This window comes from Rhinopithecus roxellana, chromosome 4, assembly GCF_007565055.1.
Source record: "Rhinopithecus roxellana isolate Shanxi Qingling chromosome 4, ASM756505v1, whole genome shotgun sequence".
Taxonomy (NCBI): domain Eukaryota; kingdom Metazoa; phylum Chordata; class Mammalia; order Primates; family Cercopithecidae; genus Rhinopithecus; species Rhinopithecus roxellana.
Window position 1 is genome coordinate 113,188,036 of NC_044552.1, and position 27,038 is coordinate 113,215,073.

At 37.1% G+C, this 27,038-nt stretch overlaps 1 protein-coding gene across 1 annotated transcript in view; it reads left to right on the forward strand.

The window, feature by feature from the left end:
- SIM1 (SIM bHLH transcription factor 1) overlaps positions 1–27,038 on the forward strand; it is an 82,050-nt gene that overhangs the window by 50,499 nt on the left and 4,513 nt on the right. The gene's annotated exons all lie outside the window — the stretch shown is intronic.

Genomic DNA, 27,038 nt, shown 5'->3' on the forward strand with positions numbered 1-27,038 from the left:
TGTTCTTTCTGTCTGCTTGTAGTTAGAAGAGAAGTGATTTCCTTGAAATGCATGAGGCTAGAAAGGGAGCTGGAACTTAAAGTGGTGGTGTTTGTCCAAGATGATGGTGCTACTGCTCTGTCAACCATCATTCAGTTTGTCTCCATTAATAGATGAAACTTTAGGTCCCTTTCTGGTATGAGATACCCTTAGGAATGATGTTAGACTTGATTATATTATGACCACTTAATGAATGACTCAGTTACCTTTGTACCTCAAGGTATTACTGGGGACAGGAGAGGTCAAAATAAAATTGTTTTGAATGGTTTTGGAAAAATTGTAAGAAATATTACAGTTAATTTCCAAAGATTCTGCCCATAGCTACTGTGCTGCTGTATGGTGGCAATCTTACCATTATGACAGTTGTATTTTATTGTTATGACATTTGTTATGCTTATGAAAATAGCAATGTATTTTTCAGAGTTCTGTTGAATTAGAAATACTGAGTTTATAAATTTATTTCAAAGACTTTGTCTGCTAGACATTGCTACAATATTTTCTGTCTATTTTAATAAAACTAGTTATAGCTACATTAACACCAGTTGGAGGTTATCTTGTCATGGTTTAGTCATGTCAATCATGAATAAATTGCCTCCTCATTCCAGAGTTTCCTTTTAAACTTCTCACTGGCATGTTTATAGTTACATTTATTACAGACAGTGCGTGCCATCCTGTTTTATTGTATCATCCTGCCCTCCTCTTGCCTTTTCCCTAGTCAGTAATAACCAATACACTATATAATTCAGTAATAATAGTGCATACAGAAGACTGTATGCTTCTGAAATCTGAAAGTATTTAATCACTTGCTACTGATATATTGTAACACTTGCAGATTTTATTCTACATCTGTTACCTTAAATAATCCCACAGAAATCTCTTAATTTTCATTGCCAGCAATCTGGCTTCCTTTTGGTGAAGGTAGAAACTCTTCTTTTGCAAAGGTTTTCTCTGGTCTCAAAAATATACTAGTGACTATATGCTGAGAGACTGACTTTTTAAGTCACAGATATCAGAAGGGTCAATAATTTCTTAAGCATAGTTATCCCTTTGTACATAGCACTTTGATCACTATTAGTATAGATATTCCTTCATTTCATGTTTTATATGTAACACCCAAACATGTAATCCTGGACCACTAAAAACAAAAATTTTTAATGCATATTGCCAGAAAAATTCAGGTTATCTTCATAGAAAGTCTTATATTAGATAGGTGCATTTGTATTTCCTGTCCATGGATAAATTTGAGATTATTCTTCCTCTTCTGTTGAAATTTTAGGAGATTATTAGAGTAGACCTTTATAATCTTTTTAGATGGTTTTCATAAATGAATCTCAGATTCACATTTTAGAAAACATTTTACTCAGTGGGGTGAAGCCTCTGTAGTTTGGTTTTTACTAACTCTTGCATTTAGTTAAGTACTATGATGTGCAGTAAAGTAATACAGGTGAACTCTTAAGAGACTAGGGTCTAGTTGGGCAGGCAAAGCTAACCTGTTAGAGAGGAATTATAAGATGTCGTTGATCATAGGGCCTCAAGGCCACAATTTCTGCCCTTTTATTCTCTTGGCATATGACTGAGGCAAGGGGCAGACAGTGGTGTCCAGGGACTGTTGGCTTCTGCCCATCCATCCCTTTACCCAAACAGGGTTTCTCCATGATTGCTTTATGAAATCACATTCTGTTCACACTATTCCCCATTAATTAACTTCCTTATACTCCCAAATTCATTTGTCACTATCCTATTTTTCTAAACTGGATCTCAGGAGGAACCAGCGTGCTTTTTTTCAAATAGGTTATAGTGAAGTCTGCTATAAAGGACACACAATCTTGCTGAGTGAATATGCATGGTAAAGGAGCACAGAGAAAGGGAACATTTTAGGAGACAGTGCAAAAGGGTGAAGAGATGGAAGGGAACTAACAGTAGAGATAGGCAAAAGTGGTTGTTTCTAATGCAGTTTATTTAATAGAGAACTTCTTTGGCTTTCACCTTGCTTTGGAGCACAACAGTATAAAATAGATATTTATGGTAGATAAAGTAGGTACATGGAATCAGATATAGGATTGTATACCTTTTTTGTTAGTTTACTTAAGTGGGTATATATCTTAGGTATAATATTTTTTTTTTTTTTTTTTTTTTTTTATTATACTTTAAGTTCTAGGGTACATGTGCATAACGTGCAGGTTTGTTACATATGTATACTTATGCCATGTTGGTGTGCTGCACCCATCAACTCGTCAGCACCCATCAATTCATCATTTATATCATGTATAACTCCCCAATGCAATCCCTCCCTCCTCCCCCCTCCCCCCTCCCCATGATAGACCCCAGTGTGTGATGTTCCCCTTCCCGAGTCCAAGTGATCTTATTGTTCAGTTCCCACCTATGAGTGAGAACATGCGGTGTTTGGTTTTCTGTTCTTGTGATAGTTTGCTAAGAATGATGGTTTCCAGCTGCATCCATGTCCCTACAAAGGATGCAAACTCATCCTTTTTTATGGCTGCATAGTATTCCATGGTGTATATGTGCCACATTTTCTTAATCCAGTCTGTCACAGATGGACATTTGGGTTGATTCCAAGTCTTTGCTATTGTGAATAGTGCCGCAATAAACATACGTGTACATGTGTCTTTGTAGTAGACTAATTTATAATCCTTTGGGTATATACCCAGTAGTGGGATGGCTGGGTCATATGGTACATCTAGTTCTAGATCCTTGAGGAATTGCCATACTCTTTTCCATAATGGTTGAACTAGTTTACAATCCCACCAACAGTGGAAAAGTGTTCCTATTTCTCCACATCCTCTCCAACACCTGTTGTTTCCTGACTTCTTAATGATTGCCATTCTAACTGGTGTGAGATGGTATCTCATTGTGGTTTTGATTTGCATTTCTCTGATGGCCAGTGATGATGAGCATTTTTTCATGTGTCTGTTGGCTGTATGAATATCTTCTTTTGAGAAATGTCTGTTCATATCCTTTCCCCACTTTTTGATGGGGTTGTTTGTTTTTTTCTCGTATATTTGTTTGAGTTCTTTGTAGATTCTGGATATTAGCCCTTTGTCAGATGAGTAGGTTGCAAAAATTTTCTCCCATTCTGTAGGTTGCCTGTTCACTCTGATGGTAGTTTCTTTTGCTGTGCAAAAGCTCTTTAGTTTAATTAGATCCCATTTGTCAATTATGGCTTTTGCTGCCGTTGCTTTTGGTGTTTTAGACATGAAGTCCTTGCCCATGCCTATGTCCTGAATGGTACTACCTAGATTTTCTTCTAGGGTTTTTATGGTATTAGGTCTAACATTTAAGTCTCTAATCCATCTTGAATTAATCTTCGTATAAGGGGTAAGGAAAGGATCCAGTTTCAGCTTTCTACTTATGGCTAGCCAATTTTCCCAGCACCATTTATTAAATAGGGAATCCTTTCCCCATTTCTTGTTTCTCTCAGGTTTGTCAAAGATCAGATGGCTGTAGATGTGCGGTATTATTTCTGAGGACTCTGTTCTGTTCCATTGGTCTATAGCTCTGTTTTGGTACCAGTACCATGCTGTTTTGGTTACTGTAGCCTTGTAGTATAGTTTGAAGTCAGGTAGCGTGACGCCTCCAGCTTTGTCCTTTTGACTTAGGATTGTCTTGGCAATGCGGGCTCTTTTTTGGTTCCATATGAACTTTAAAGCAGTTTTTTCCAATTCTGTGAAGAAAGTCATTGGTAGCTTGATGGGGATGGCATTGAATCTATAAATAACCTTGGGGAGTATGGCCATTTTCACGATATTGATTCTTCCTATCCATGAGCATGGTATGTTCTTCCATTTGTTTGTGTCCTCTTTGATTTCACTGAGCAGTGGTTTGTAGTTCTCCTTGAAGAGGTCCTTTACATCCCTTGTAAGCTGGATTCCTAGGTATTTTATTCTCTTTGAAGCAATTGTGAATGGAAGTTCATTCCTGATTTGGCTCTCTGCTTGTCTGTTGCTGGTGTATAAGAATGCTTGTGATTTTTGCACATTAATTTTGTATCCTGAGACTTTGCTGAAGTTGCTTATCAGCTTAAGGAGATTTTGGGCTGAGACGATGGGGTTTTCTAAATATACAATCATGTCATCTGCAAACAGGGACAATTTGACTTCTTCTTTTCCTAACTGGATACCCTTGATTTCTTTCTCTTGCCTGATTGCCCTAGCCAGAACTTCCAACACTATGTTGAATAGGAGTGGTGAGAGAGGGCATCCCTGTCTTGTGCCAGTTTTCAAAGGGAATTTTTCCAGTTTTTGCCCATTCAGTATGATATTAACTGTGGGTTTGTCATAAATAGCTCTTATTATTTTGAGGTACGTTCCATCAATACCGAATTTATTGAGCGTTTTTAGCATGAAGGGCTGTTGAATTTTGTCAAAAGCCTTTTCTGCATCTATTGAGACAATCATGTGGTTCTTGTCTTTGGTTCTGTTTATATGCTGGATTACGTTTATTGATTTGCGAATGTTGAACCAGCCTTGCATCCCAGGGATGAAGCCCACTTGATCATGGTGGATAAGCTTTTTGATGTGCTGCTGAATCCGGTTTGCCAGTATTTTATTGAGGATTTTTGCATCAATGTTCATCAGGGATATTGGTCTAAAATTCTCTTTTTTTGTTGTGTCTCTGCCAGGCTTTGGTATCAGGATGATGTTGGCCTCATAAAATGAGTTAGGGAGGATTCCCTCTTTTTCTATTGATTGGAATAGTTTCAGAAGGAATGGTACCAGCTCCTCCTTGTACCTCTGGTAGAATTCAGCTGTGAATCCATCTGGTCCTGGACTTTTTTTGGTGGGTAGGCTATTAATTGTTGCCTCAATTTCAGAGCCTGCTATTGGTCTATTCAGGGATTCAACTTCTTCCTGGTTTAGCCTTGGGAGAGTGTAAGTGTCCAGGAAATTATCCATTTCTTCTAGATTTTCTAGTTGATTTGCGTAGAGGCGTTTATAGTATTCTCTGATGGTAGTTTGAATTTCTGTGGGGTCAGTGGTGATATCCCCTTTATCATTTTTTATTGCATCTATTTGATTCCTCTCTCTTTTTTTCTTTATTAGCCTTGCTAGCGGTCTGTCAATTTTGTTGATCTTTTCAAAAAACCAACTCCTGGATTCATTGATTTTTTGGAGGGTTTTTTGTGTCTCTATCTCCTTCAGTTCTGCTCTGATCTTAGTTATTTCTTGCCTTCTGCTAGCTTTTGAATGTGATTGCTCTTGCCTCTCTAGTTCTTTTAATTGTGATGTTAGAGTGTCAATTTTAGATCTTTCCTGCTTTCTCTTGTGGGCATTTAGTGCTATAAATTTCCCTCTACACACTGCTTTAAATGTGTCCCAGAGATTCTGGTATGTTGTATCTTTGTTCTCATTGGTTTCAAAGAACATCTTTATTTCCGCTTTCATTTCGTTATGTACCCAGTAGTCATTCAGGAGCAGGTTGTTCAGTTTCCATGTAGTTGAGCGGTTTTGATTGAGTTTCTTAGTCCTGAGTTCTAGTTTGATTGCACTGTGGTCTGAGAGACAGTTTGTTATAATTTCTGTTCTTTTACATTTGCTGAGGAGTGCTTTACTTCCAATTATGTGGTCAATTTTGGAATAAGTGCGATGTGGTGCTAAGAAGAATGTATATTCTGTTGATTTGGGGTGGAGAGTTCTATAGATGTCTATTAGGTCCGCTTGGTGCAGAGATGAGTTCAATTCCTGGATATCCTTGTTAACTTTCTGTCTCGTTGATCTGTCTAATGTTGACAGCGGAGTGTTGAAGTCCCCCATTATTATTGTATGGGAGTCTAAGTCTCTTTGTAAGTCTCTAAGGACTTGCTTTATGAATCTGGGTGCTCCTGTATTGGGTGCATATATATTTAGGAGAGTTAGCTCTTCCTGTTGAATTGATCCCTTTACCATTATGTAATGGCCTTCTTTGTCTCTTTTGATCTTTGATGGTTTAAAGTCTGTTTTATCAGAGACTAGGATTGCAACCCCTGCTTTTTTTTGTTCTCCATTTGCTTGGTAGATCTTCCTCCATCCCTTTATTTTGAGCCTATGTATGTCTCTGCATGTGAGATGGGTCTCCTGAATACAGCAGACTGATGGGTCTTGACTCTTTATCCAGTTTGCCAGTCTGTGTCTTTTAATTGGAGCATTTAGTCCATTAACATTTAAGGTTAATATTGTTATGTGTGAACTTGATCCTGCCATTATGATATTAACTGGTTATTTTGCTCGTTAGTTGATGCAGTTTCTTCCTAGCCTCGATGGTCTTTACATTTTGCCAAGTTTTTGCGATGGCTGGTACCGGTTGTTCCTTTCCATGTTTAGGGCTTCCTTCAGGGTCTCTTGTAAGGCAGGCCTGGTGGTGACAAAATCTCTAAGCATTTGCTTATCTGTAAAGGATTTTATTTCTCCTTCACTTATGAAACTTAGTTTGGCTGGATATGAAATTCTGGGTTGAAAATTCTTTTCTTTAAGAACGTTGAATATTGGCCCCCACTCTCTTCTGGCTTGTAGAGTTTCTGCCGAGAGATCTGCTGTTAGTCTGATGGGCTTCCCTTTGTGGGTGACCCGACCTTTCTCTCTGGCTGCCCTTAAGATTTTTTCCTTCATTTCAACTTTGGTGAATCTGGCAATTATGTGTCTTGGAGTTGCTCTTCTCGAGGAGTATCTTTGTGGCGTTCTCTGTATTTCCTGAATTTGAATGTTGGCCTGCCCTACTAGGTTGGGGAAGTTCTCCTGGATGATATCCTGAAGAGTGTTTTCCAACTTGGTTCCATTTTCCCCCTCACTTTCAGGCACCCCAATCAGACGTAGATTTGGTCTTTTTACGTAATCCCATACTTCTTGCAGGCTTTGTTCATTTCTTTTTCTTCTTTTTTCTTTTGGTTTCTCTTCTCGCTTCATTTCATTCATTTGATCTTCAATCGCTGATACTCTTTCTTCCAGTTGATCGAGTCGGTTACTGAAGCTTGTGCATTTGTCACGTATTTCTCGTGTCATGGTTTTCATCTCTGTCATTTCGTTTATGATCTTCTCTGCATTAATGAGTCTAGCTGTCAATTCTTCCACTCTTTTTTCAAGATTTTTAGTTTCTTTGCGCTGGGTACGTAATTCCTCCTTTAGCTCTGATAAGTTTGATGGAGTGAAGCCTTCTTCTCTCCTCTCGTCCAAGTCATTCTCTGACCAGCTTTGATCCGTTGCTGGTGATGGGCTGCGCTCCTTTGCAGGGGGAGATGCGCTCTTATTTTTTGAATTTCCAGCTTTTCTGCCCTGCTTCTTCCCCATCTTTGTGGTTTTATCTGTCTCTGGTCTTTGATGGTGGTGACGAACTGATGGGGTTTTGGTATAGGTGTCCTTCCTGTTTGATAGTTTTCCTTCTGACAGTCAGAAGGACTCTCTGTTGGTCTGTTGGAGATTGCTTGAGGTCCACTCCAGACCCTGTTTGCCTGGGTATCAGCAGCAGAGGTTGCCGAAGATAGAATATTGCTGAACAGCGAGTGTACCTGTCTGATTCTTCCTTTGGAAGTGTCCTCTCAGGGGTGTACTCCACCCTGTGAGGTGTGGGGTGTCAGACTGCCCCTAGTGGGGGATTTCTCCCAGCTAGGCTACTCAGGGGTCAGGGACACACCTGAGCAGGCAGTCTGTCCGTTCTCAGATCTCAACCTCCGCGTTGGGAGATCCGCGGCTCTCCCCAAAGCTGTCAGACAGAGTCGTTCGCGTCTGCACCGGCTCCCGCTACTTCCCCTGTTGGTCTTCAGCTGTGCGCTGTCCCCAGAGGTGGAGACTACAGAGACAGGCAGGCTTCCTTGAGCTGCTGTGAGCTCCACCCAGTTCGAGCTTCCCAGCGGCTTTGTTTACCTACTTAAGCCTCAGCAATGGCGGGCGCCCCTCCCCCAGCCTCGCTGCTGCCTTGCGGATAGATCGCGGCAGACTGCTGTGTTAGCAGTGAGGGAGGCTTCGTGGGCGTGGGACCCTCCCGGCCAGGTGTGGGATATATTCTCCTGGAATGCCTGTATGCTTACAGCGCAGTATTGGGGTGGGAGTTACCCGATTTTCCAGGTGTTGTGTGTCTCAGTTCCCCTGGCTAGGAAAACGGATCCCCTTCCCCCTTGCGCTTCCAGGTGAGGCGATGCCTCGCCCTGCTTCAGCTCTCGCTGGTCAGGCTGCAGCAGCTGACCAGCACCGATTGTCCGGCACTCCCTAGTGAGATGACCCCAGTACCTCAGTTGAAAATGCAGAAATCACCGGTCTTCTGTGTCGCTCGCGCTGGGAGTTGGAGACTGGAGTTGTTCCTATTCGGCCATCTTGCTCCGCCCCCCCAGGTATAATATTTTATTGATGTTTACTATCATAACATCATAATACACACTGATACATGGCATTTAGAATGCATTCCTGATACTGAGAATTTAAAGATGACACATCTCACAAAAATTAAGTAAATGGATGGCTAGATTTAGTCACATTAGTTTTCTAAGTAAGGTGGCAGGAGTTATTGAATAAGAAAAGACCAATAAGAAGAAACAATGAGAAAAAGTGGCATAAATGAGGAAGGTGAAATTAGACCTAGCAACAATGACATGGTAAAAGGAAGAAATTTTGGGGCAGTAAAGGTAAGGTTCATGAGGACAGAAGATGTTGCCCTTGGTAACCAGATTGCCTTGGCCACCTAGAAGTCCTTAGCAGATATTGAGTGAGTGCATGAGTGAATGGATGAATGATTCCTACCAAGGTGATGAGGTAGATGGAGAAAGAAGCAGGAGAATGATGAGACATGTTAAGTCCTGAGGATACCATCCTCACCCCAGAGAGCTTACAGATTCAATGGGCAAGATTAAAATGTAAACATTGTTTAAACACATGTAATATGTAATGAGATAAAGGAACGTGGTGATGTCAGTGTGGTAGGTGTGGTGGTGGTGGTATGTGTTGGGAGTTGACCTGCCCTTCCAGCAATGATCTGGAGGCAGGAGTTGGAAGCAGATAGTGAGAGAACCAATAGCCCCTAGGCTTAGAGAGCTCACATGTTAAGGGGAGTTACCAGCAGGACTGGGTTTATCCCTATTTACAAGATTTGCAGAGGGGCTGCAAGATGACAGTTAATAAACTCCTGGTGTACTTGGGTGCCCCTTCAAGGATCAGACTCATGCTCACTCTGAATACCCTGCTGTGATTTTCTCTTTCTTTCTTTTCCTTCCTTCCTTCCTTCCTTCCTTCCTTCCTTCCTTCCTTCCTTCCTTCCTTCCTTCCTTCCTTCCTTCCTTCTCTCCTTCGTTCTCTCTTCTCTTTCTCTCTTCGTTTCTTTCTTTTTTCTTTCTTCTTCTTTCCTTTCGGTTTTTTCTTTCTTTCTTCTTCTTTCTCTTTTTTTCTTTCTTTCTTTCGTCTTTTTCTTTCTTTTTCTTTCTCTCTCTCGCTCTGCCCTCCTTCTCAAGGAAAGTTCCCTTCTTCTTTTTCCTTCCTTCTTCCCGCCCTCTTCCCCCCTGCCCCTCCCCTTCCTCCTTCCTTTTCTCTTCACTTCCTTCCTTCCTTCCGTCATTATTCCTTCCTTTCCTCTTCCTTCTCCTCCCTCCCTCCCTCCCCTCCCTTCCTTAGTTCCTTGCCTTCCTTTCTTCCTTCCTTCCTTTCTGACAGAGTCTCGCTCTGTCTCCCAGGCTGGAGTGCAGTGGCACTGTCTCGGCTCACTGTAACCTCCACCTCCCGGGTTCCGGCGATTCTCCTGCCTCAGCCTCTCTAGCAGCTGGGATTACAGGCACCCACCACTACGGCTGGCTAATTTTTGTATTTTTAGTAGAGACGTGTTTCCCCTTGTTAGCCAGGCTGGTCTTGAACTACTGACCTCAGGTGACCACGCACCTTGGCCTCCCAAAGTGCTGGGATAACAGGCACAAGCCACCATACCCAGCCCAAGCTGTGATTTTCTATGCTTTTGCCCATTTGATCTTCTTCCCCTCATTGCCCGTGTCCTGGGAGGTCCCTCAGCCTGGACGATTGTAACAGCATCTTAATTTTCTCCCTATTTTGGAAAATTTTCCTCCCCAGTCTGCCATGTCTCCCAGACCATGATCAGAGGCCACTGCCCTAGCGGTTCCTCAAGGTCATTTATAATTGGACCCTAAATAACCTTCCTCACATTCTCTGTTGTTGGTCCCCTATCTGAACTTTGTGATCTAGGTAGACCGGTCTACTCACTGTTTGATGAATGCCTTGTCTTTTTCTGCCCCCATGCTTGTGCCTATGCATTTATTTCTGCATGCATTGCCCCTATTTTTCAAAATTCTGCTTAAGGTCCAGATTGAGAACCACCTCTTTCATAAAATATTACTGAGTTATATTTCTCCTTTGGACCCCTATTTAGAATAATCTGCCTTCTACGGCCTTCTAGACATGTCATATCTCCTCTCTTGGACTATAATCTCTTTGAAAGTAATGACATGTCTTTTCATATCCACCTCCTTCCCCCTCCATTCCCCAGCATCCACATATTTACTCACTAAATGGTAATAGAATGAATGAATAAATAAATAAAATTTAAAAGTATGGGGACACTTTGTTAATTGTCTGTGGAGATATTAAAAACCCCAAGAGGAAGGGAACATACTGCTACTAAGAAATTTATAACCTCTGTAAAGAGACAAAACAACCTAGGGATGGTCTGCAAATGCCACATCCTGTAATAAAAATCAAACACCTAAGTGCTGAGGAGGAATTAGATGTGGTGGAATCTAAGGGTTCTTTTGAGAGTAAAACTTTGAACAAGCACTCTCTGTCTCATACTCCAGGGACAGAGAACCATCCATTTCCAGTCCTGAGCTGGGCTTTCTAGTCTTCTTGTCCTCACTGTAATCTCCAGTACAAAATGGAAATATGTGACAGCTGATATTTACTTTGTGTGTGTGTTTTGATAATAAAATACTTCATTGGCAGTTGAGTGGCTGTGTAGGAAATGCCATTTGACCCTATATTCCATCTCAGTTACCCGTGTTTATGGGCTCAGCCCTAGTTCCAGGGCTCAGTTCTCCTGATAACTAGTCTCTTTCTAGATTACATTCTTATTATTCTTCTACTAGTTTATGTACACTTTTTGTTCTACATCTTTAATAGTGTTATGCTTATGAAACATAGATTTTCTCCATAATAAAGGGAAAACATCTCAAACTATTTTCTGTTTGTTTGGCTTGGTTTTTCATCTTATAGACACAAAAGGCCTTGTGAGGGTCATGTTCCTTCATAATGTTTCTTAACTCTTGTCCCCTCCTCACTGTCTTTGCCTGGTTCCAGGCTCTCTGGAACAGGATATCACATTTAGAGAACCTTATCTGCCTCTTTATTGTTCTTTTGGTCTCTGATCATTCCTGCCAGGGTAAGATTCCTGAAATATGATTTTCATTATGCCTTACCTTATCTGCTTAAATACCTACAGAGTCACCTCATTGGTTATAGTATGACATCCAATCTTGACAGTCTGGCCCATTGCCTGCCTCACTCTACCCACTTCAGTCTACCTGCCAACCCCACCCCCATGTCAGCACTCCACTCTTGCTAGAGTCTATTTACTCTGTGTGAGGATAACTTGCTTCTCAAATCCTATCCACCCATCAAAGCACAGCTGCAGCTCCGCCTCTCATCCCCACAGATTCCTGGATATAAGTCATAATTTATGTTCAACATGTCACTATTCCATAGTGTAGCATGGTTTGGATCTGAGGAAGAGTTAGTTTCAAAAAAGAAATCAGGCAGTGGGTGGAGCAACTGTGCTAAATCAAATTGGAAGCCTCTGCTTCTGGCTTAATGGAAATGAAGCTGCAATTTGTGATTCTGCTCCCCAGCTGAAAAGAAGAGAAGAGCAGAATGGCTGAATCTACTATCAAAATGTATCTAGGGAAATTTATTTTAACAAAATCTATGGAATAAAGTATTATTAAAACTAAACAGTAAATTTAAAGAGAGCAATGCCTCATTTGACAGTTTATGGTGGCATTTGACCCTTCTAGAGTTAATGAAGTCGAATTTGAGTATCTTTAGCTAAGAAATGTAGATTCCTTTAATTCTTCCTTCTTTCACAGATTTTTAGGAAACCCCCTTAGTGTATTACAGGGCATTGAATTGCTTTGTTTTTCTGTAAGGTCAAGGTTCTGATGCAGAATACACATTTTTCTCAAGCTCATGCAGAACGTTTTCCAGATAGTCATATGTTAGTCCACAAATCAAGTCTTAATAAATTCAAGAAGGTTGGCCTTATATCAAGTATAATATACACTGACTACAGTGGTATGAAACTAAAAATAAGTAACAGGAGGAATATTGAAAAAATTGCAATTTCATGGAAATTAACAAACTCCTGAACAACCAATGGATCAGAGAATAAATAAAAAAGGAAATAAAAAATATCTTGAGATGAATGAAAATGGGAACACAACATATAAAAATATCTGGGTTGCAGCAAAAGCAGTTTTAATAGGAAAGTGTGTAAACACTTACATTAAGAAAAAAACAAAGATCTTATATAACCCAACTTTACAACTAAAGGAACTATAAGGTAAAGAACAAACTAGACCCAAGTTTAGCAGAAGGAAGGAGTTAATAAAGATTGGAGCAGGAATAAATGAAATAGAGAATGGAAAACAATAGAAAAAATCAACAGAAGTAAGAGTTAGTTTTTTGAGAAGATCAACATAATTGACAAATCTTTAGCTAGACTAACCAAAAAAAAAAAAAAAAAATGACAGGGTACACAAATAAAAAAATATAAATGGAAGAGGAAATATAACTGATACTGCAGAAATATCAAGGATTGTAAGAGACCCCTATGAACAATTATATGCTAACAAATTGGATAACTTACTCTTCTGGATACTTTTCCAGAATGTACAGCCTACCAAGACTGAATCATTAAGGCACAGAAAATCTGAACACATCATTAATGTGTAAGGCAATTAAATCAATCATCAAATCCCTCCTAACAAAGAAAAGTCTAATATCAGATGACTTCACTGGTGAATTCTACCAAACACTTAAAGAATTAACGCCAATCTTTCTCAAATTCTTCCAAAAAAATTGAAGAAGAAGGAACATTTCCAAACTCATTTTACAAAGCCAACAATACCCTGACACTGAAGCCAAAAAGGACACCACAAGAAAAGAAAATGACATGTCAGTATCCCTGGTGAACACAGACACCCAAATTCTCAACAAATTACTAGCAAACAAAATTGAACAACACGTTGAAAGGATCATACACCATGATCAAGTGGGATTTATCCCTGGGATGCAAGGTTGGTTCCATCCACAATCAATAAATGTTATATACCACATTAACTGAATGAAGGATAAAAATCATGTGATCATCTCAATAGATGCAGAAAAAGCATTTGATAAAATTCAACATCCTTTCATGATAAAAACTCTCAACAAATTAGTATAGAATAAATATAACACAACATAATAAAGATTACATAGGGCAGGCCCACAGCTAACATTATACTCAATGGTAAAAAGCTGAAAGCTTTCCCTCTAAGACTAGAAACAAGAAAAGAGAGAAATAGAAAAACATTCTCAAATTCATACAGAACCAAAAAAGAACCAAAATATCCAAAGCACTATTGAGAAAGAAGAACAAAGATGAATGCATCACACTTCCAGACTTCAAACAATATTATTATACAAAGCTATAATAATCCATACAATAACAGTACCAGCATTAAAACAGACACATACCCCAGTGGAGCAGAATAGAGAGCCCAGAATTAAACCCACGTGTATATGATCAACTAATATTTGACAAAGATGCCAAGAATGCAAAATGGGGAAAGGATAGTTTTTTCAATAAATTGTGCTGGGAAAACCAGATATCTACATACAAAACAATGAAATTGAGCCCTTATCTTAGACAACTCACAAAAAGTAACTTGAATGGATTAAAAATCTAAATGTAAGGCCTGAAACTATAAAGTTTCTAGAAAAAAACATAGGGAAAAAGGTCCTTGACATAGGTCTTCACAGTGATTTTTCAGATATGACACCAAAAGCATTGACACCAAAAGCAAAAATAAATCAATGGGAGTACATCAAACTAAAAACTTCTGCATAGCAAAGGAAATGATATAATGAAAATGCAGCCTTTGGAGTGAGAGAAAATATTTGCAAATCATATATCTGGTAGAGAGTTAATATCACAAACATATAAGGAACATGTACAACTCAATAGCAAAATAAACAAAAAAGGGAAGCAGAAAAAAGAAAGAAAAGAAGAAGGAAATATTTGATTAAAAATGAGCAAAGGACCTGAATAGACCTTTTCCTGAAGAAGGCATACAAATGGTCAACACGTACATGAAAAGGTGCTAAACATCACTAATTATCAGAGAAATGCAAATCAAAGCCTCAATGAGATATCACCTTGTACCTGTTAGAATGGCTATCATTAAAAAAGACAAGAGTTAAGTGTTGACAAAGATGTGTAGAAAAGGGAAAGCCAGGCACTGTTAGTAAATTGGTACAGCCATTATGGAAAATGGTATGAAAGGTCTTCAAAAAATTAAAAATAGAACTATGATTCAGCAACCTCACTTCTTATATACCTGAAGGAAAAAAATCAGTATGTTGAGGAGATGTCTGCACTCCCATGTTCGTTGCAGCGTTATTCAAAATGAAGGCATGGAAACAACCTAAATGTTCATTGATGGATGAGTGGATTAAAAAATATATCTATGTACAGTGAAATATTATTCAGCTACAAAAGAAGGAAATTCTGCCATTTGCAACAAAATAAATCAACCTGCTAAGTGAAATGCGCCAGATAAAGAAAGATGAATACTATATGATTTCACTTATGTATGGAATACTGTATGAATGGATTAAAAAGTATATATATACACAATGAAATATTATTCAGCCACAAAAGAAAGAAACTCTGCCATTTGCAACAAAATGGATAATCATGCTAGGTGAAATAAACCACATAGAGAAAGATGAATACTTACATGTAGATTACACTTATATGCAGAATCTAAAAAATGTAGAATATTCTATATGTAGAATATGCATGATTTCACTTATATGTAGAATCTAAAAAAATCAAACTCATAGAAACAGAATGCTAGTTGTCAGGGTTTGGAGGATGGGGGAAACGGGGAGATGTTGATCAAAAGGGTACAAACTTTCAGGTATAAGATGGATGTGTTCTGGGGATCTAATGTAGAGCATGGTGACTATAGTTAATAATATTGTATCGTACACTTGAAAGTTGCTAAGAATAATCTTAAGTTTTCACACCACACACACACAAAAGGTAATGATGTGAGGTGACGAATGTGTTAACAAACTTGTTTGTGGTATTTATTTCACGATGCATAGTTACATTAAATTTATGGTGCTGTATACCATAAATGTATACAATTTTATTAGTCAATTATACTGCAGTAAGGCTTGAGGAAAAGGTTCTGATATCTATTGTTTAATATAGTTTATATTATTTTAGTTTTCCTCATATTTACTGTACTGGACTTAGAAGAAGAAAAGGTAGACTTATCCTTCCATTCACAGTTGCTCAACTTGGTGGAGGGCCTTTAAGCTTCAATTTCTTTTTACAAAATTACAAATCTGATAGACCTCCTCTTTCAGTGTGCAGAAGGTTGGTAATATGCCTCCCAATCTGTTGGCCTAGTTCTAGGACATTCCCAAGAACAGCTTGGGCAGTCCATGCTTTGTCCAAACACAGAATAAAACAGTGGAAGACCAAACAAAGCTGCAACAAGGGGTTGGAGCAGGTGGCACCACCTGTACCCATCTAATTCAAACCCATTTAATCTGCCACTTACATGTGAAAAATCAGAGAGTGAGTCAGAGCATCAGTGAAAGGATCAAAGTGATTGTGGCACATGCCTGAAGCCCATCATGGAAGATGGGCTACTTTAAATTAAAATTAGTACTATTGGTTTTGGAAATCCAGGATTTTACCCAGTAGGCTAGAACTATTCCTATATTATCTATGCCAGTTGGGATATACTTAATCATTTACAGTCGTGGATGCCATGACATAAAGGACTTAATTAAATACTTATTCTAATTTGTTGTTGCCTGATTAAAATTTTCAGTGCAATGAAAATGCTTGTAAGTCTTTAAGACTTCACCTTTGGATTTACAAAAGGGATGGATTGTAGATTTCATGGTTTGGGAACAACTCTCTCCATATGGAATCCTATAGGAGATTCCTTATAGAGTTACAGTGAAGGAAACCCAGCCCTGGGTCCTGCGTGCTGATTCCCTTCCAGCTGCACATCACCCTGACAGCTAATGAGATGTCGACTATGGTTACTTTTCTGTGAGAAAAATGAGTTAACCAAATCCCAGGAACATTTTTGTAACTTTTTTTGGGGGGGTGGGGTGGATTAAGAGAAGGCCTATGACATTTCAAACCACATTTGAGGCATATTTTTAAAACTTCCCATGTTTCTACTTCATGAAATATATCAGAGAATTTACAGGTATAAAAGCTTTCTTGCCAGAATATTTCTTTAGAGCTAAATATGACTAAAATGTGGATAAAAGGTTAAAAAGTCACAATAAATAATAGATTAAACTATAAATGAATCAAATTATAACATAATGGGGGAAAATCTTGTGAATAAATACTTTAAAATTGATTTTGGGAAGCTGATAATTCATACTATTCTTTAAAATGAAGGAAGAAATGGCCAAAATATTTAAAACTTCTATTAACTGAATTTTGATTCAGTATTTACCATCTAATTATTTATAGTATAAATGGGTATATTTACTGCTCAGTTCCTCTAGCCAAATTATTTTCAACTCTGGAATGTGACTCAAGATTGATATAATTTTTCTTTTAGAATATATTCTCCAACTTTTCTTGAAGTTTTTTTAAAGCTTGATTCTTTAGGAACTATATGTAATTGAATTAAATTTCACAAACATATCTCAGGAGGGTTCTTTTCCAATGTTAAAAATTTGTGAGACTTGTCTAGAAATCAAATTATACTTAGTTCTCATTAAAAATATTAGATTAGATTTATTCTTGCTGTTTATTAATAAGGTAATAAATTAGAAATGAAATGGCAGCAAACATTTCTATTATTTGTAGGAGTGCAGGAATGTGGCAAATAATTTCCACTTGATATTCTCTTTGCAGTTTTATTTAGTTATATTTTCTAGGTACTAAAATTTTTCCAGTTAGAAATAAACTTTATTATTTCACTGCTGTTCAGTTACATTATCACAGGCACATGGTTTCCATCAACCTCTCAGATTAGCAAAATAAGTTGTATTATTGTCATTTAAAAATACATTTGATTCTGATATTAGTTTTTCTCTTACTCCTGTGTTTATCCTTGAGAAAACTCCTGGCAATTTCCAATGTGTGTAAGTCAAGGCCATTCTTGATAGTAAACAGGACTCCTGTTTGAGGGAAGCATCCCGAGAAGTGGGGTTATTTTAATGGACATGCTGTATTACTTTAATCTAACCCTTTCACCATCTGTTCTTCCCATAACAGTGAATGAAAAAAAAAAGAACATATTTTATGTTTCAGGGTTACATTAGTAAAAGAAAAAAAGATAAAAGTGATTTAAAAGCATGCATATGTTCTTAGTACAATGCAGTCTGCATCTGTGATTTTTTTTTTTTTTTCTCATGGTTCAGACACAAATCAAGAGGAAAGCTGCTCATGCCTGATAGAGTGAAAGTTTTTCATGAAAAACAGGACTTTACCAGAAGAGGGTCTCTTTATATATTTTACAGCTATAAATGATAAAAACCTCAATGAGCTGCCAGAATAAAAATAGATAACTGTGACATCTATTGTTGGAACATCTGGCATTTTTCCTGGGCTGGGTGGTTGCTGTCACATCCAGATGAATGCAGAGCACTTGTCTGGAACATGCTGTTGAAGCAGGAATGAATCTTATGACCGTAATTGAAAGAAGAATATCTATGGGTGTACTTGTGGTAGGAGACTGTTTGAGTGATTAGAGGACATACGTAAGGGTGTGTGGGGATTAAGGGGTGTAGAGGCTGGAGAAAGTCCCCTTTGTAAAAAGATGCTTGAGAACCTGAAATCTATTACTGCATTGAGGATAGGACACTGTTGTCTTTATTATCTAAGTACAGTATATCAAAGTATGGGACAGTGAAAAGAGTAAGGGTTCTGGAATTACATGTCCCCTCTTAAACTTCTTAATTCTGCAACTTTGGGCCAAAAAATTTTTTTGGACCTTATTTGTTATGTCTGTAAAGGGATTAATAATACTTTTAAGATGTTGTTAGCATTTAATAAAACAATGTCTATGGAATCTGCATAGTGACTAATGCATAGCAAGTGTTTTATAATGGTAACTATTGTGATGGGTATTAGTTAGCATAAGAAAATAATATAGTAAGTTGCTACTTAATAAGTCACAGTTCTTTTCCTTTTTCCTAAATAACCCATTTACTAAGGGAAACAGTAATGTTTTCCTTCTTTGAACTCCTAAACTATTTTGTTTTCCTCTCTATTCAGGTCTTTGCCTTTTTAAAATTGTATTAAAGTTATGTTCTGTTCATTGTTTATATCCCTCTTAATGTGAACACCTTGAAGGTGGGGCTGTATTTCTCCTATCACCTGGCATGCTGCCTTGCAAATAGCAGTCACTCAATAAATATTAGAATGAATGTTAGAATGAATTTTTGTAAATAGATACCATTGGGTGCATATTAAGCCCCGAGGGATGGCTCAGGCCTTTAACTCTTCTAGAAGGAAGGATTCTGTTATAAGCTGAATTTCAGAGGAGAGCTGGGGGACTGTGGATGTCATCTGAAATCCAGTTTTGGCAGTCATTTGAGCTCTTTGCTTGCCAGCCTCAGTCCACCTTTGGTGGATGGCATTTGGTTGCATGTTTCATGAGAACAAGAGCATCCATCATCTGACTCATATTTTAATTTGCAAAATGAATGCTTGTTTTGAAAATTTAAATATGAAATTGAGGTAAGTTAAGGTGCATAGTATTCAGAACAACAAAAAATTTTCTAAGAAGAAAGAGGTTTCAGCAAAATTAAAGCTAGATTTTCACTGAACTTTCTTACTTGATTGGCATAATCTAATGAAAATAAAGGAATCATTCAGTTTCTCAGCTTCAAATATAGGAGAAAACATTGTTACCTTTTCAAAGGAAGAAGAGCAAATACTCTCTAACTCATAAAGCGTGACTGTTTTACTTAAAAATAGTGTTAATACCAAGAAAGGCTAGGAGAACCATCCACAGGCTTGCATTAAACCTAACTGACCACGATTCTCCCTCCTCTCCACTCTCAAGACACATCTTTAGGCTCTTAATCAAAGTATAAATGATAAAAACTGTTGGTACCAAACTACCTTCCAGCTTTGAAAACTGCAGTATTTGGAAGAAGAGGCCCCAGTATTTAGATGACTGGCTAGTGGCCTGATTTCTTTCTGCAGTTGGGAATATTGATTTTTTTTAACACTTTAACACATATATCTTATCTTTTACCTGCCTATAAGATGGTACTGAAAACATGGTTTTTCTAGACAATATAGTCTATGGCAGAAAATAATTTTTACAAGATGGTAACCATTTCTGTTTACCTAAGTGAAAGTGATTAATCAACAACCTTTACATGACACATGCATATCTGTACCATTTGTATTTTTTAGTGCTGTTATATGTATTATTTATTTGATTCTTACTGCAATCCTATAAGGTAGTCTGTTCCTATTCTACAAATGGGAAAACCAAGGCCCAAGAAAAGTGATCCTTTGCACAAGTCATATCAAATGGCAGTATATCAGGATGTACCCATATCTGAATCCAAGGTTTATTTGTACTGAAATTCCTGGTTGATAATTTTATATTTTCATATGCAAAATATTAATAGTCAGAAATAAAAACAAAGGTATTTAAATAATTAAATTATAGCTTTATTAAAACAAGTTTCCATTTCTTCAGAAAAATGTTGTTTAAAAAAAGGCTTTGTCTGAAATGATTCTATAAAAATAAGATATAAGTTTACTATATGGGATTTTTCTGATGTTCAAATATTTATTTTAAAATGATTACATACTTTAAGAAAAGTTGCAAGAATAGTATAATTGTACACTAGGTTCACCAGTGCTTAGCATTTTGCCACATTTGCCTTATCATTTTTTTCTCTTTCCCTTCCCTCTGCCCTCATTATTATTTATTTTTTTGAACCATTTTAGAGTAGGTTACATATATCATGCCTCTACCTAAACCTTAATACATCAATGTGTATTTCCTAAGGACAAGAATAGTCTCTTATACAACCACAGCACAATTATCAATATCAGAGTATTTAACATTCATAAGATGATTTTTATCTAATCTTACAGGTGTAAGATGTAAGATTTCTCCAGTAATGTCCCCAATAGCATTTGTTATTTCCTCTCTAGTACAAGACTCAGTCCTGGAATCTATATTACATTTAATTTTCATGCCTCTTTCATCTCCTTTAATCTGAATAGTTCTTTAGCCTGGACTTTTCTTTCATGTTATTGGTATTTTTGAAGAACACAGCCCAGTTATTTTACAGAATATTCTTCAATTTGAGTTTGTGTGCTGCTTCTTCATGGTTAGATTCTGGTTATACAGTATCCACTGGAATACTTCATTAGTAAGGTTGTGTCTTCAGAGTGTCTGTCACATCCAGAGGCACATAATGTCCATCTGCTCTGAGTTGGTTGGTGATGTTAATTTTGATCACCTGGTGAAAGTATCGTTTGGTTTCTTTACTGTATAACTTTTTTTTCCCTTTCCAATTAAAAAGCAATTTGTGGGGAAACCCTTTAAGACCATAAAAATAGCCTATTTCTCAACAGTTCTTCCCCGAGATTTATCATCCATGATCATCTGTGCCCAAATAAATCTTTACTGAGGTGATTGCAAAATGTTTATTTTCTAACTCAACTACTCCCTCCATATTTATCAGTTGGCACTCTCCTGTAAGGAAGATTCGTTTATGTTTCCCTATTTATTAGCTAATTTGTTTATCAGTTTGGACCCATGGGTTTATTTAGTGGGTTACAATTTATTAATTACTGTCATTTACTTTTGCTTAAGTTTTTCTGTATTTGGCCGAGGGATTTCCTTCAAGCTGGCTCCTGTGTCGTTTTGACATGTCCCTATCATTCCTATGTAAAGCTATTCAAAACGTGGATCCCATAGGTCTGGATATGTAGTTTTTACCTCCAGAATTCTGTATTTAATTTACATAATTTGTGGTTACCTATTTTCCCAAAAGGTTATTTAAAGGTTTTTTTTTTTTTTTTTTTTTTTTTTCAGGTCGAAGGGTTTTTTTTTTAATTTTGTTTTTAATTTCCATTTTTATGCATTGTGATCAGAGAGTGTTGTTTATATTTCTATTCCATGAAATTTGCTGAAGTTTTCTTTGTGACCTAATATTTGCTTGATTTTGATGATTGGGCATCTACATCAAGAAGGTTTCTTCTTTATTATCAGTATTTGAAGTGATACATAGCCATACAATTTAACTGATTGGTTTTCGTTTTTTTTAAGTCTTCTGTAGTCTTTATTATTTTTAAAATTCACTTTACTCCGTTACTGAGAGTGGTATGTTAGTCTTTTATTTGTCAGTGTTTCTATATCTCCTTTGGATCTCCTATAGCTTTTGCTTCATATAGATGGCATTGCAATGTTATTTGATGCATAAATATTCATAACATTTCTATCTTCATTGTGAATTCTGGCTTTTAGCAACATAAAATGTCTTTTGTTTTGTTTGTTTTATTTAATGCTTTTTTTAAAGGCTAAATTCTACTTTGCTTGGTTTTACAATCCAAACTCTTGGTTTCTTATTGTCTACATTTGCTTTGTTTATGTTTGCCTTTTCCTTTATTTTTAGCCTTTTGAAACTGTGTTTCAGGTATGTCACATGTTCAGTATAGAATTGGGTTTGCTCTATAAATTATCAGAAAATTCTTTTTTAAAATTGGTGATTTAAGCCAATTCACATTTATTGATGGGTTTGATATGTTTGATTTAATGCTGTCATATTATTTAATATTTACTGTATGCATTATGCTATATTTAATGTGTTTTCTTGATTTGTCTGTTTTTCTGTTTTTAATCAAATTGTAATTTTGATATATTTCTAAATTAAAATGCAGGTGTCACAGAAAGTGCCCATTTACTCATTATCTGGTTTCCCCAGTGGTAACACCTTGCAAAGCTGTAGTACAGTATCACAACCAGGATATTGCATTGTTACTATCATCATATAGAACAATTTCACTACCACAAGGATTCCTCATGTTGCCATTTTATGACCACATCTACCTCTCTCTGGCTCCTGCTTTTGTCATTAGCCTCAGCAAGCACTAATCCATTCTTCATATCTGTAATTTTGTTATTACAAGAATGCTGTAGAAATGGAATCATACAGTGTTTTGGAATTGACTTTTTTCACTCAGCATAATTCACTGGAGATTCATCCACATTGGTGCATGTATCAATAGTTCATTTTTTTATTGTTGTTTTTGGTTATTAAAAATAAAGCTATAACAACTCAATAACAACAAAAGCAGCTCAATTAAAAAATGGGAAAAGGACTTGAATAGACATTTCTCCAAAGATTTACAAATGACCAACATGCATGTGGAATGATGTTCAACATTGCTAATCATTAGAGAAATGCAAATCAAAACTGCAATGAGACACCATCTCACACACATTAGGATGGCTACCACTACTCCTACTACACACACACACACACACACACACAATAACAAGTGTTGGTGAGGATGTAGATAAATTGGAACCCGTTGTACTATTGATGGGAATGTAAAATGGTGCAGCTTCTATGAAAAACAGCATGGCAGGTCCTCAAAGAATTCAAAATAGAATTATCATATGATGCAGCAATCCCATTTCTGGTTATATACCCTAAAGGATTTAAAACAGAGTCTCAAAGATATATTTGTACATCCATGTTCATAGTAGCTTCATAGCTGAAAGGTAGAAGCAACCCAAATGTCATCAATGGGTGAATGGATAAGCAAATTGTGGTATATACAATAGAACACTCTCCAGTTTTAAAAAGGATGGAAATTTTGACACCTGTTTCAACATGGAAGAACCTTGAGAACATAATGCTAAGCGAAATAAACCAGTCACAAAGAGACAAATACTCTACAAATTTCCTTATGTGAGGTACCTGGAATAGTCAAAGTAATAGAAACAGAAGTTAGAATGGTGGTTGTTAGGAACCGAAGGGAAGAGGGAATGGGGAGTTATTGTTTAATGGGTACAGAGTTCAGTTTTGTAAAATGAAGAGTTCTGGAAATGAATGGTGGTGATGGTTGCATGGCACCATGAATGTACTTAATGACACTGAACTGTATACTTAAAAATGGATGATAGTAAATTTTATGTTATGTGTATTTTGCCACATTGAAAAAGAAAGGAAACAAAGTGGACTTGGAAGTGCAGAGAGGTAATTGCTATAAATATTTGTGTGCAAGTTTTATATGAATATAGTTTTTATTCCTCTGGGATAAATGTCCAGGATTACATGTGGTAATTGCACATTTTGTTTTTAAGAAGCTGCCAAACTATTTTCTAGAGTAAGTACACCATTTTATATTCCCATCAGCATTGTATGAGTGATCCAGTTTTCCTACATCTTTGCCAGCAATTGGTGTTGTCATTATTTTTTATTTTAGCCAACTTGATAGGTATATTGTGATATTTCATTGTGGTTTTAATTTGCATCTTCCTAGTCAGTAATGATGTTGAACATCTTTTCATATGATTATTTGCCATCTGTATATCCTACCCAGTGAAGTGCCACTTCATATCTTTCACCGTTTTTTGTTGTTCTTGTTGAGTTTTGGGAGTTCGGTATATATTCTAGAGGCTAGTCCTTTGTTAGATATGTAGTCGGTAAATGCCTTATCCCTTCCTATAGCTTGTCTTTTCATCCTCTTAATGGGGTCTTGTTTGGAGCAAAAATGTTTAAGTTTGATCTAGTTTAATTTATCTATTTTTTTCTTTTATGGATTCTGTTTTTGTTGTCAAGTCTAAAAACTCCTTACCTAGTCCTAGACCTTGAAGATTTTCTTTTATGTTATTTTCTAAAAGTTTTATAATTTTATGTTTTACATTTAAGTCTGTGAACCTTTTAAGTTATTTTTTATATAAGCTGTGACACTTAGGTTGAGATTTATTTGATTTTTGCCTATGAATGTCCAATTACTCTAGCACCATTTGCTGAGAAGTTTATGTTTCCTTCACTGAATTGTCAAAAATCAGTTGAGCATATTTGAAGTTTGTCACATTTTCTACCTCCAAGTAATGCTGATAGTATGGGTAATGTGTGACTTAATTTGTGCTTCTTAATGACTTTATAGGTTTTGAGGGCAGAATGTGTGGACAGATCCAGATTACAGTGGTTGCCATTATCCTTCAAACTCAGAAGCCTCTAGAATGTAATAATTTATTGACCAAAAAGCAGCATGTAATTCCTAATGAAATTGTGTCATAACGGGATACTTGGAGGAAAAATAGGCATTATAGTAAAATTATAATTTACACAATAACTTTCTTTTTATAATTATGACAATAAAAACTTGTAGACTTGGATCATTGTTCTCAATAATTATTTTCTTCCAATAACTGAGATGTAGGGACAGGCACAAGACTCAAACATTTCAACACTAGAAACGATACTGAATAGTTACTATATTGTAAAGAGTAGTAGAGCTGAAAGACAAGTTAGATAAAGTCTAATCTAACCCACTACTGCATTTTTATGCAGTATTCATTCATTGCACCGCACACACTACATATATTGGCTGGCTGCCTTCCTCTCTTTCTGCCTTCTCTCTTTTCTCAAATATATAATGAATACCTGAAATATTTTGGATCAAGTAATGTGGCTGTAGTGTCCTCAACAGAGTTTACATCAAGTGCAGTTCATTTTAAAGCGATGAACGTGGCTCAGAGTTTTGATGGTGCCCACTGGTATAAATTTATAGGTCTTGAAAACAAAAGTTTACTGTGAGGTTTTTTCCTCTGTATCTCCTAAGCAGCGTGAGGTCTTGGACTAACTGAACCAACCAACTTCCACCTGCTTGAATATCTCAGGGCAATGCATTTGGTGTTGTTGTAGTTTCCTGCCTATTGACAAGAGGCTTATCCTTCAAATTCTTCTTTGGGTACTCTTGAAATGTATACCTCCTGTATGCCCAGGTTGTCTCTTGTTGAATTTTCATTTGATTGAAGGACAGAATGTTCTTCTCTGTTGCGCCAATAGCACTTTCCCATACACACTCAGGGAAAGCTTTTCCCCCTCTTAACAGGGTTCAAAAGTCTTGACTGGAGTACCTCAGAAATAGACCTGGTTTATACTTTTATAAAAACAAGCAGAATCTGGACAACTCCTAGCTTGGAATAACACTGATGGTCTGAGTTTCTCTGAGGCAAGCACATGGATGGTACTCTCAAGGAACACATGTACATGTATAGCACTTGGATCCCCACTCAGTAAGGTGAGGAAGCGCCAACCCTGCTTTGGTGAAAGTGAAGGTGGTATCTTGTGAAAAGAGAGTCTGGGTTCACTGGGAGAAGTGGATGATGGCATGTGGAAGGCATGATATAGGATCTGAGTCCCAGGATGCCTTGATGTCTCCTATCCTACAACCCTGCAGGGAGAGAAGGTGGATTTTCTAATTTTTTTTCTTGATGGAATATAGTGATAGCCCACATGTGCATGTGGAAAATAATTAAAGTAATAATTAGAAATGGCAAAGGAAAAATTTTGACCCGGAATTTGCACAGGACTCTGTTCTGAGCATGCTATATTGGCATACTTTGGAGGTTCCCCAGAGGAACCTGTGTAGTTCATCTCTCTATCCCCAAGAGCCCTCGGCTGAGATGGCTCTTTGTACTGAAATGGGAAGAGCCAGGATTCTTATTCCCACAGGGTGGGCCTACTGGTAAGGGGAAGGTTTGTTTTGTCCTGTGAAGTTCTCATCATGGGTGACAAAGGAACAGCAGTGGAGACTAGGAATTTTTCTTCTTCCCTCCACAACACCACACATGCCCACCCCTGTTTATTCTGGGATAAGAAATAAAAGTCTAAAATGGACTTGTATTTTGGTTCCTGGGACTATGAAACAGTTCCTGCTCCTTCTTTGCAAATCTCCCTAACATTGGATCATTTTTTCTCTCCTTTCTTCCTTAACAGTGTTTTATCTGAAATGTAAAATCATGGTTTTAAGTGCAGGCTTTGAGACCAGATAAACTGTGAAGTGGCTGTAGCATCTTATTAAAACTTGTAGTAATGTCCTTTCTTCCTCTATTAAATGGAGCTATATTATGTTCAGGTGGTTGTGAGGATTAAATGATGAAATGTATATGGAATGATTAGCATATTGCCAGACACATAGTAAGCTCTCAATAAATGGCATCCATCATTATCATAGTAGGTAATCTCTTTACAGTACCTAGAATTGTTTGGCATTAGGCAACCCAAAACTGGTAAAAATTTTTATTATATTACTGATTTTAGTGGCTCACGAGAGCCTTCAAACTGAGCACACTTCTGAGGGAGATCTACCAAACATTTTATATTTTCTTTCAAAATCTGACCAAATAGTCTGGGAGTAGATAAGCCATTTAATTCCAACGAGGCACAGCAATGCCTGTGGCTTGTTATTTTCTGGTGACCCTATGCATATTTCAAGTTTCATCTTCTAAACAAGAGGCAAATGCTAGTGAATAGGCCCAGTTCTTGTATGGGACAAGACTTCTTAAGAGTTACATTGCAATTGAATTAGGTAAGCACTTATTAACTGTTCTGCCATCTACCCAGCAGGGCCTTCAGAAAGTTAACAGTCAAGTATGAAGATTAAGTTTCAGGACATTGGTGCCTTAAACCTTAGGTTTTTGTCTGTTTGTTTTAATTAAGAAAAAATGTAGGCTGGGTGTTGTGGCTCATATCTGTAATCTCAGCCCTTTT